Source organism: Arvicanthis niloticus, chromosome 1 (assembly GCF_011762505.2).
Source record: "Arvicanthis niloticus isolate mArvNil1 chromosome 1, mArvNil1.pat.X, whole genome shotgun sequence".
NCBI lineage: Eukaryota > Metazoa > Chordata > Mammalia > Rodentia > Muridae > Arvicanthis > Arvicanthis niloticus.
This window is the reverse complement of record NC_047658.1, coordinates 41,296,850-41,307,374: the sequence shown is the minus strand read 5'-3', so window position 1 is coordinate 41,307,374 and position 10,525 is coordinate 41,296,850. Positions and strand designations below refer to the sequence as shown.

The 10,525-nt window shown below is 40.2% G+C and overlaps 1 non-coding gene across 1 annotated transcript; it reads left to right on the top strand.

Moving 5' to 3' along the window:
• The first annotated feature begins 9,191 nt into the window (after window positions 1–9,191).
• On the top strand, window positions 9,192–9,298 carry LOC117702017 (U6 spliceosomal RNA). The gene has a single exon (XR_004605935.1). It is a non-coding gene; the product is annotated as a U6 spliceosomal RNA (small nuclear RNA).
• The last annotated feature ends 1,227 nt before the right edge of the window (window positions 9,299–10,525 follow it).

Below are 10,525 nucleotides of genomic sequence, written 5' to 3'. Positions count from 1 at the left end.
CAAGTTGTCCTCTGACCTTATTCATAGGCCATGGTACCCATGTGTATTTGCATATTTTCTCTCTGTCTCTGTCTCTTTCTGTCTCTCTGTTTCTCTCTCTCACACACACACACACATACACTAAATTATTACTTTACAGAGTAACTTATACAACATTTAGGTGACTGTCTACATCTCCATTATTGTCACTTAGTCATGCACATGTGATTTTGTGTGTGTACATTTGCACAGGTGTATGCGGAAGAGGAATTGGATGTGGTTTTTTAGGAAATAACTTTACATTCTTTCATCTTTTCAAATACCATTTCCAATTGGCTGGAAACTCACTATGTAGGTTATCCTGGCTGGACCAGTGAGCCCTGAGATCAACTGCCTCCTTCCCCCATCATTGAAAATATAAATGCATACTACCACAGTTGATTTTTGTTGTAGTGCTTGGTTTTTTTCTTCTGATTTGTTTTTTTATGTGGGCTCTGGGTATTGAACACCAGTCACTACACTGGCAAGGCAAGCACTTTATAAACCAACCTACCTCTCTCCACATCCTACTAGCTCTTTTTCTGTGGACTTTGCTATAGTGGCTAATGTGCTTCCTAATATGACTAGCTATGTAGATGTCTTATAGACTAGAAATGAAGAAAGTATAAGAAGGAAGTGGGAATGTCAAAAGAGATGGATTCTGATGATGTTGGATTCTCTACATGCACATTCCTCATATAAACCCTTTCTAGTCCATTGTTCCTTGGGACTTAGGACTTTGTGAACCAAAGTTGTCATGAGAGCCATGTGGAATAAAAATACTACCAAGAGACTGCCATCCTAAGTATAACGAAAAAAGAAAATAAATTTATTATGAATGTATTATGTGTCTGGAACCATACTGAGCTCTTCAATGTAGTCATTTGCCATTAACCATGAGGAATTTCTGAAAGTATCTCTGTACAAGTGAGAAAGAAAAGAGACACATAAACCTTAAACATCTTGTCCACAGAGGAATTAGGACTAGAACCTGGGTCATCTTTTATTTAACCATGTAGTTAGTTAGTTGTGATTTAAGTAGTTACTCTTATAAATACACTTCCAACCACTGTTTTCCAGTCTGGGAGCAAGGAACATATCTGTAAAAGGGAAAAAAATCAATATAGTGTAAATCATATGCTCTAAAGAAGTCTACACTGCCTGAGAGGCAAACATTTGTTGAGCATTTAAAAAAAAAATGCCAAGGGCTGCCTGGCGACTTTCCTGTGTTTGTACTATTATACCCTACAGAATCCTGTGGGATCACTATTGCCAGTATCACTTGCATTGTATGGAAGGGAATTTAATTAGCATGCTCCTGTTTACTCAGCTGGTATGAAGGGGAAGGCTTCTATGCAGACCATCCAAGGCTAAATAACATACTCTCCACACCACATGTCAGCACCTTATTAAAGCACTGACAAAATGGTAAAGTGCTTTTGTCACAGATATGTCTATTTGTAATTTCTATTCTTTCACTGAAATGGTAAATCCTTCAGCACTCATGTGTTGAGAGCTCATGGGTCAGTGAACTAACATAAATTTTATATCAACAAGACATGCCACCTGTCCTCAAGGAGCTTCGTGACTGTGGAGTCATGCAATGGTGCAAATCTGGAAGGAGTGCCATCACATGACCTTGCCATGGCAACTGGGCTAAATGCAAGTGGATGAAAAGCCTGGGAGAACCGTGGCTCTGTAGAGCATCACACACCTGCTGCACACACTCATCTGTTGATCAGCAACATACTGAGAGGTTCCTATTAAACACAGTGGCAGGCCTGCTCACAACACCAGGTAGCAGAAGAGAAAGAGATAGAAAATTAGACAGACAGGAATGTTAGCAACCCAAATAACATTCGCAAAAGTAAGGGCTTGAAAGTGGAGGCCCTTGAGGAATCCAGCTCAGTAGTAGGGAGGAGAATAAGGGGGATATAATTCAACAGAAAGTGCTCAATTACTTGGCAAGGTGCTGCCAGGAGATGCATAGCACAATGCGAATGGCAGACCTAAAGGGGGAAAACAACAATCCTGGCTCCATACCCACCTCCATATGGTAGCTATAAAATCTTTTTGTTCTTTTAAGGGCTGGTTACTGCAGAGCCCTTGTGTCTCAATCAGATACACATTGATATTCTCTCTCTCTCTCTCTCTCTCTCTCTCTCTCTCTCTCTCTCTCTCTCTCTCTCTCTTCCTCTCCCCACTTCTCACTTCTACACACACACACACACACACACACACACACACACACACACTGTACTGCAAATAAAAGCTGTCTATAAATGCTCAACATTTATCATTTGAAGTTCTAGGTCTATAGATACCATTAAAGCAGCTTTTCTCTCCATGGTCAGCTTCATCACAATAATCTGTTTTCTCTGTGAGGCTTGCGAACAATCCTACCTTGATAGAAAGTGAGACAGGCAAGCATAGAGGATAGTTTAGCAAGCTGGCATCCCAGTTGCTAGGGGCTATGTATATACCTCTTCGAATAATGCACTTGGCAGTGTAGGGCCCTGACACTCAATTCCTATGTACACACCCTCTCTGAACAGTGCACTTATCAACCTGTCAACTAGGATCCCCACCTGTGTGGAACTGTATACACACTCCAAATGTAAACAGTAGAGTAAGTTTCTCTTCCCTTTGACTTAGATTTTAGTCAGTCACATTCTGCCTATGTCTAAGTATGAGAATAGCAATGCATATCTCACCTGACCTAGTTCTAGATGCATACACAGTAAGACAAAACTGTCCTCAGGGAAATTTCTTAGAAAAAAAATATCCTCTATCTTATATTTATGAAAAATGGATGTGCATATAATGAAAATTTTGTGTGTTATATTAAGGTGACTTAAATCCTTTTCTATTGCTATGAAGAGATATCATGACCAAGGCAACTTATAAAACAGAGGGTTAGAGCCCATGATCATGAACATAGCAACAGGGGGGTGGGCATGGCAATAGAGCAGTAGCTGAGATCTTCCTGATCCCAAAGCACGAGGCAAAATTGGGGATCTAAATAAAAGTGGTGTTGGCTTTTAAAGCCTCCATTTCAAGCCCCAGCAAGACACCTTCTCCAACAAAGCCACACTTCCCAAACAGTTCCACCAACTAGGGGCCAGATATTCAAATATATGAACCATGGAAGTCATTCTCATTCAAAATACCATGTAATGGTTGTATGCAGTAAAGAAACAGTGATATCACTTAAAAGTTCAGTAACAAATAGAGATCAATTCAGACCATTCCCTTAGTAACTAACTCATCCTCCTTCCCATGGACTCCCCACGAAAAGAAGGTCTACACAATAACCTTGGCTCTTAAAGGCTCTCACATGGCCTGCTGTCAATCTTGACAGTATATTCCTTGCTCATCTGTACTATTGTTTTCTTTGAGCAAAGTTTCCCTAGAGCTTTACAGTTTGTGTGTGCCTTTATTTAACTCCTAAATAATAACCTAGAACCTGGAAACATCTAGCCCCACCATTGGTAGCCAACCATTGGTAACATAAGGTACATCGAAGAACACATACTCTAGGAGGATTGTGGAATAAACACAATGAGTCTTAATTATAGGTCTGCTGCAGGGTTAAAAGACTCTAGTGTGATTTGAAGAACTTGGGATTTGGAAGAAAAAAAAAAGAGGACTTTGCTTCCCAGAGTGCCACATATGCCACCAATGAATTTGCTTTAGCAAGAGACTTCTTGAAAAGCCAGATCTACAGAACAATTGCAAACCCTCATCCTAAAAATGAGTCTGAACACTTAAATGATCACCACACTGGAAGCTTAATGTGATCTTTGATGGTCTCCTGTGATACACACCTCGGTAAACATGTTCTGTGAGTGTGAGGTGGACCTGGTAACTGGCATCCAATGAATATGAGACAAAGATGATGGGGTCTCACAAAGTTACTGGCTCATGAAAGATTATGAAGAAAACCCATCAGTTTCTTAATGGCTGCTGGTTGGGGACTTCCATTCATGTTCCCACTGGCTGATCCCACATTCTAGATTGACTGGTCCCACATCACTTTTGTTTAAAGACCAAGGAGGAGGGGCTCTATGATTTTTCTTAATATTTTTAAATATTTATTTCTTTTTCTTTTATATGTATGAGAATTTTCAAGGAGTATACTTAACTGCTGAGCTGTCTCTGCAGCCTCATTGTAGCCTTCTCATAAGCTAACATTGCAAGAAACAATCCACAAGAAATAAACTATTTTCACAAGGTCCGATATAAAAAGAGTTCTTCTTTATGGGACACATTTTAAGGAACTTTTAGACCTCTTTTGAAAACTACATTCCTTCCACATCACCTGGCCGAATTATCAGAGAGCTCCAGAATTATTTGGCTTATAATTTCTCTTACAGATTCATGCACCCATTGTCCACAGAAATCAGTCTATTTCATGTAAAAAAGAAAAAAGGTATTTATTTTCTCAAACTGCCTGCAGCCAACATCTACAAGGTTCCTTGCAACCTTGTTTTATCTTTCTCGTGCATCTTTGGGCCATGAAATGGGTACCAAGATAAGATTCTACTCTGCCTAATCAAACATTGCTTCGTTCATCTCTGAACCCTGTCATTCTTGGTGGGTTATTCTTGATCTGTCCAAGACTGCCAACAACTTTAGATGGATTTCCCCAAGTCAATATGCTGTCTCTACAAAATGGGAGCACACACTACCTAACTGCCTGGGTGAAAGGGAGTTGAATAAAAGAAACATTTGTGTACATCTCAAGCCTTCTTCTGTGTTACTGTGTCACTAAAATTTTTCAAGTATCACAAAGACCAGAAATACGAATGAAAATGTTTTGAAAGTTTTTACTTTCATGTTGTGGGAGCTGTAGAAGGGACATACATGCTTAGCATGAAGCTTTTTGGCACTAATGAAGCCAAAGTGAGGTTCATTGAAGTAGAATTTATGTTCAAATTTTACCATGTTTTTTACCTATTAATAATTTTACCTATTAATAATTAGGTCCTTGAAGATTTTATACCCTGAGTATGTGTTCTCAATTTCTTGTTCTCCCCTATTCAAAAATGCTATCATCTGAATTCTACTGCATGTTGGTCCATAAAGTAACCCTTTGGATTGTTTTGCTTTGAAGTAAAGTGCTTATAAAACATACTGAGAAAGAAGAGACATCAAAAGTTACTCAAGCACAACAATCACATATTGTTGTCTCCTTTACTCAGAGAAGTGAAAAGACCAAGCAATCTCCACCTTGGAATGGACTCTACTGGAAAGTTTCTCTGCTGTAAATGTAATCCACAAATTTATATATTAAGGATATTTAGAGATGAGTGTTTGTGAGGTAATTGGGATTAGAAGAGGTCATGAGGGTGACCTTTTCTTGATGGCATTTGTAATGAAAAGGAAGAGAGGCCTAGCCCCTTTTTTGCTCTGCCTTGTTATGTAACGTTCTCTACAAGGTTAAAATACAGCAAAAGGACCTTGGCAAAGCAACCAAATGCCATTACCATGCTCTTGGATTTACCAGACCCAGTGAACAAAATGAGTTTCTTTTCTTCATAAATTACACAGTTTGACGGTATTTTGATACCGAAACAGAAAACATTAACCATATCATCTTCCTTTCCCCTCAAGATTCTATAACATAACAAAAACTCACAAGACTTTATTATTCTTGTTGATATTTCTGTACTTCTTTAAGCTTTCCTGCAATAAAGATAAAATGTGCACACTGTCTATTCCAAAGGCTTAAGGCAACTCACCAAGTTATTGAAAGGCATATTCTCTCCTGTATAAACACTAGTTTGTGTAGAATTTCTTCTGATAAATGAAATAGAAAGAATTTTCTCACTAACCTCAAAACTTTTGAAATCATTTTAAAACTAAAAGTTAGATGTGTAGTTTCTGACTCAAATGTTACTAGCCCTAGATTCCCGTAGTCCACATGAATGTAATGAACTTGTGGTTGCCTGGGAGTGGCCCCTTTACTCAGACACAATCAAATCCAAGTCTCAGATAAAGACATTGTGGTTAACTCCTGGTACATTGCTTATAAATTAGCTAAGAAAGCAAACTAAATTCAGAAACACAGGCTACACACTTTAAACAGAACCTGGGGTAATGGGGAGCTTGAGTGTAAATTACATTGCTGCATAAAAGGACCACAAGTGGACTTAAATTTTAACAGGCACAAAATTGAGCCAATTTCAATTATAAAACACTGAGGCACTTTGGGTCAATATAATATCAATATATTCCCTTAGTATCACCTGTCTCAAGCAACTGTGCCGCCTGACAGAGTGCATGCTTTCATCCTTATTTTATTTTAGTAAGTTACAACTTACTCTGAGCTGACTAAAAGGAGTTCAAAAATTCTATTATAAACAACCAGAGAAAATGTATTCAGGCTACCTAAAGTATACGAGGATAATACATTCCTAAGTACTTTGAAGAAAAACTGAAGCAAATGTACTAGACTTCCTACTTTTTCATAATGGAATGAACTAAATTACCCATTGTATGGGAACCACACATAAAAGCCTTTCTCTACATAAGTGATAGATCAAAGGAGGGAAGAAGAGTGGTCCACGGGCACAGACCACGCCTCTGGAATTCAGAGACCACGGATCAGCAGTCTGCATTTTAACTACATCTCCTTGACATGAAACACTATTCATGCAGCTCCCACTGAGGAAAGTCAGGTAGGCTCAGCTACAAAGATTTTCTTCGGCTCGTCCCCCCTCCCTTCTCCTTTCCATTCCATCAGAAGGATGGCAGGTCCCTGACTGGGCTCAGGTGACTCTAATTTAAAATCTGGATTCCATGAGTCCTCCCATCTGAGCTTGCCAGGAGGGCATCTGTCAGCATCACAGTGTGGGTCCCTGGCATATTTACGGTTTCAGTGATGGCTCGCTCATTCCCACAACAGCTGTACTGGCTCCCTCACCCCACTTTCCATCTGCATGGAAACTCAACAAGAGATTCTGAGTGCCACTGACAGAAGAAAACATGGCACATCCTTGTGTTATCTTATGGCCCTTGTCACTCTTCCAAAACAATGAAGGGCCATCAACATGTCTTTCAAATAACCATGTTGCTGCTGTGCTACATGTTTGTCCATATTCTAAAGGGGCCACTCATTCACTCACCTCTTATTTAACAGATATTTTTCAAGGGTCTCCTATGGGCTGATCACTGACACACAACCATAAACATGCCAGCCCAGTGTCGAACCTGCTGGAGCTCTCTTCTCTCTCACCTTCCTGGGGACTGGCTTCTTGACCTATTACCAATCTTCCACTTTCCTAATTTCCTAGAAATGGAAGAGGAAATGACAGCCAGGTCTCTGCTGGGAATTTCTATACAGAAATGTCTTGAAATAAAAACAGAATTTAAAAATTAAAACAATTAGAGAAAAAAACAACCCTCCAAGATTTACATTGTCCCTGAATTGGAAAGATGTAGCAGAGGCAGCCAGGCCACTAGGCTGACCATTACTGAAGAGTTCCAGAGCTAATTGGTGATCACCAATAGCACCCACAGTTCTGGGCATGTTGGCTACCCCGATTCCTTCAACTCTCTAGAGGTGGAAAGTCTAGAGAATGGGGCAAAAGACCAGAGAGCAGGTGACACCAAATCTATAAAAGAGGTCACTGCAATTGACACTGTTAGAATCAGGAGGGCAGGAAAGGGACTCTAGCAGCAGGAATGGGGAACAGGCTTTAAACCTCTGACCTCAACATCCTCATCTATAAGAGATGCTCTAGATCATTTTTATGGTCTTTTTACTTGCCCAGAATTCTTCCAGCTTCTCTCAAAATGGATTTGTCCATCTTTTTCTGCTCCTATTTTTAAAGGATGTTCTAAACACACCCAAGAATCTGAGTACTGATGCCCAGCAAAGAATATATATATATAAATGATCATTCACCTATGGAGAGTGTCTTAATGACCACAAAGGGTTTCACAAGTCCTGTTTCACTTAAAAACTATCATATTTACATGTACATGGATCAAGGCAGTTTTTACTCTTTCCATCTGACTTAAAAAACACTTGAGGCTAAAGGAAGTGAAGTGACTGAAGGTCTAACAGGAGATGAATACATTAGCTGAATTTAAACCCAGCCCTCTTATCTCTACTATAACACCCATACAAATTGTGTCCAGGAAAGTAATTAAGGGGTACAAGGGGAAAGGAGGAAAACCTGTGTGTTTGACCAGTGGGAAGGCAGTAAGGATAGTCAGCACAACACAAATCACAGCCAGAACAGCAAAGTCTAAGGCCCCAGGAGCTGCTTTCTGGCCTAGCAACCCATAGGAAGGCTAAGGTCACTCCACCCCTGTCATCAGCATGTGGACCCTAAGGCTTTATCAATTCCACAGTCTGTGAGATCCTGCAGATTAGGTCTGTGGACCCACCAAGGGCCCCAGCAGAAGGGCTTGTTCAGAGACTCCATTCCCTAACAAGTTTAGGGAATTTCTTGATAGAATCTCATAGGCCAGAAGTGGAATTTGATGTGAAACTGAACCATTCTGACCAGCTGCTTCCACTGACACCAGAGCCCCATCCCCAAAGAATACTTCTCCCTGCATCAAGCTATGTGCAAGCACATATGTGTGCAATGCCAAGCAAAGCAGCTGCACCTAGTCTGGATTCCACCTTCTCAAGGTCTTCCCTCCCTCGCAGAATAACGCCAAAGTCCACATGAGAATGTGAACTCTGGCCTTTCCTTACTCTTCAACCATGTCCATACATAATATGATCTTTCCAAGTTCTGCTAGGGTTTTCACATATCAACCAGCACTACACACTCATTATCTATTAGCTAATTAGAGAAAGGGGGTAACTCTTAACAAAAAAGCAATTAGAAATTTATTCTCAATGAGGGAATTGTTCCTGTGGTTATTATTGAGCTGAAGGATGGGCCTCCCTGCTCACAAAGCACCTACCCCTCAAAGATGTCCCCAGGGATTTTTCTACCCAGATATGGCCCACTCATACCAAAGCAAACACAATCCATTGTACTTGAAAAGAAGTATAATCATCTTGGTCCTCAACCTATTGAAAACTTCCCTTGCTGGGTTGTGAAAGAGAATAAAGTTGAAGAGGACTAAAATAGTTAACATTCATGGAGATTTAACACATTAAACTGTAGTTTACCTCTCAATTGTCTTTTAAAATGTGTGTATGTGTGCTCGCTTCGGCAGCACATATACTAAAATTGGAACGATACAGAGAAGATTAGCATGGCCCCTGTGCAAGGATGACACGCAAATTCGTGAAGCATTCCATATTTTTTTAAAAGGAAAAAAAGCGTGTATGTGTATTCATATGTGTGGTATACATGCACGCACATCTGAAGACCAGAGGCAACCTGATGACATATTTCAGGCACTGCCCACCTGTTTTTGAGAAAGGATCTCTCCCTGACCTTGAATTTACCAAGTAAGTTTGTATGGTTGCCTAGGAAACTGTCCTCTTTTCCCTAGTGCTGGTGTTACAGATGAGTGCCATCATGACTGACTTTTTTTATTATGTGGGTTAACAAGTCCTCATGGTGTAAGGTAAGGGATTCACCAGATGAACCACCTACTCAACCATCCATTTGCCTTTATCCCAAGGGTCAAATCTCTCTCTCAGTCTCCTCACAACTTTGACCAATGAGATGGGAGTTAGGGTTTTAGGCACAAAACCCCACACGGAGAAGTTCCAAGTTGAAGTTAGATCAGTAATTATTGCAACTCATGGCAAACTATTATTCAAGAGTTGTACTTCTTGGTTTTGGTGCTAGTGTGACATTCTCTTGAAAAATGGATCTATGCTGAATATTTGATGGTTAATAACCAAGAGCATGGGCCAAGGGTCTCCCCAAATCAGTTCTAGACCTCAGAAGGCTTAAACTGGGTGCTTTAAAGAGCTTTAGAGAACTGAATGTGTCATCCCAAAAGATACATACAAACATGTCCAAAATACATTGTACTTGACTGTGACATTGTTTGGGAAAGGGTCCTTGCACAAATAACTTAGTTCAGAATCCTAAGATGAAGTCATCTGGTATTATCTGGAGCCTTTAACCTGATGACACTGTCTTAGAAGAGAAAGACACAGGCAAGCTTGAAGCACCTGGGAGGAGATCACAGATCACAGAAAGACGTGGTAGAGCTATGATGCAACCACCTGAAGCCAGCAGAGGCTAGAAGAAACATCTTATGGATTTGGACAAAGAGTCTTTGGTGAAAGCATGGGCCTGCCAAAATCTCAGTTCCAACTTTGGGTCCACAATGGTGAGTATACAATTAAGTCACCTGATTGGTGGTCATTTGTTGTGGCCACCACAGGAAACTAATCCAGGAGTCCTAATATTGAATGTGAAGAGCGTGCCTGTCCACCTAGGAGGAAAGAGAGAGACCTACAATGAGGAAGACCCAAACCACTGTGCCCTAAAAACAGAAAAGAAAAAAAAACATTCTTTGGATGAATGTCAATACTGAAATCTCTAAATTTGAATTAAATGAATATGAAGCG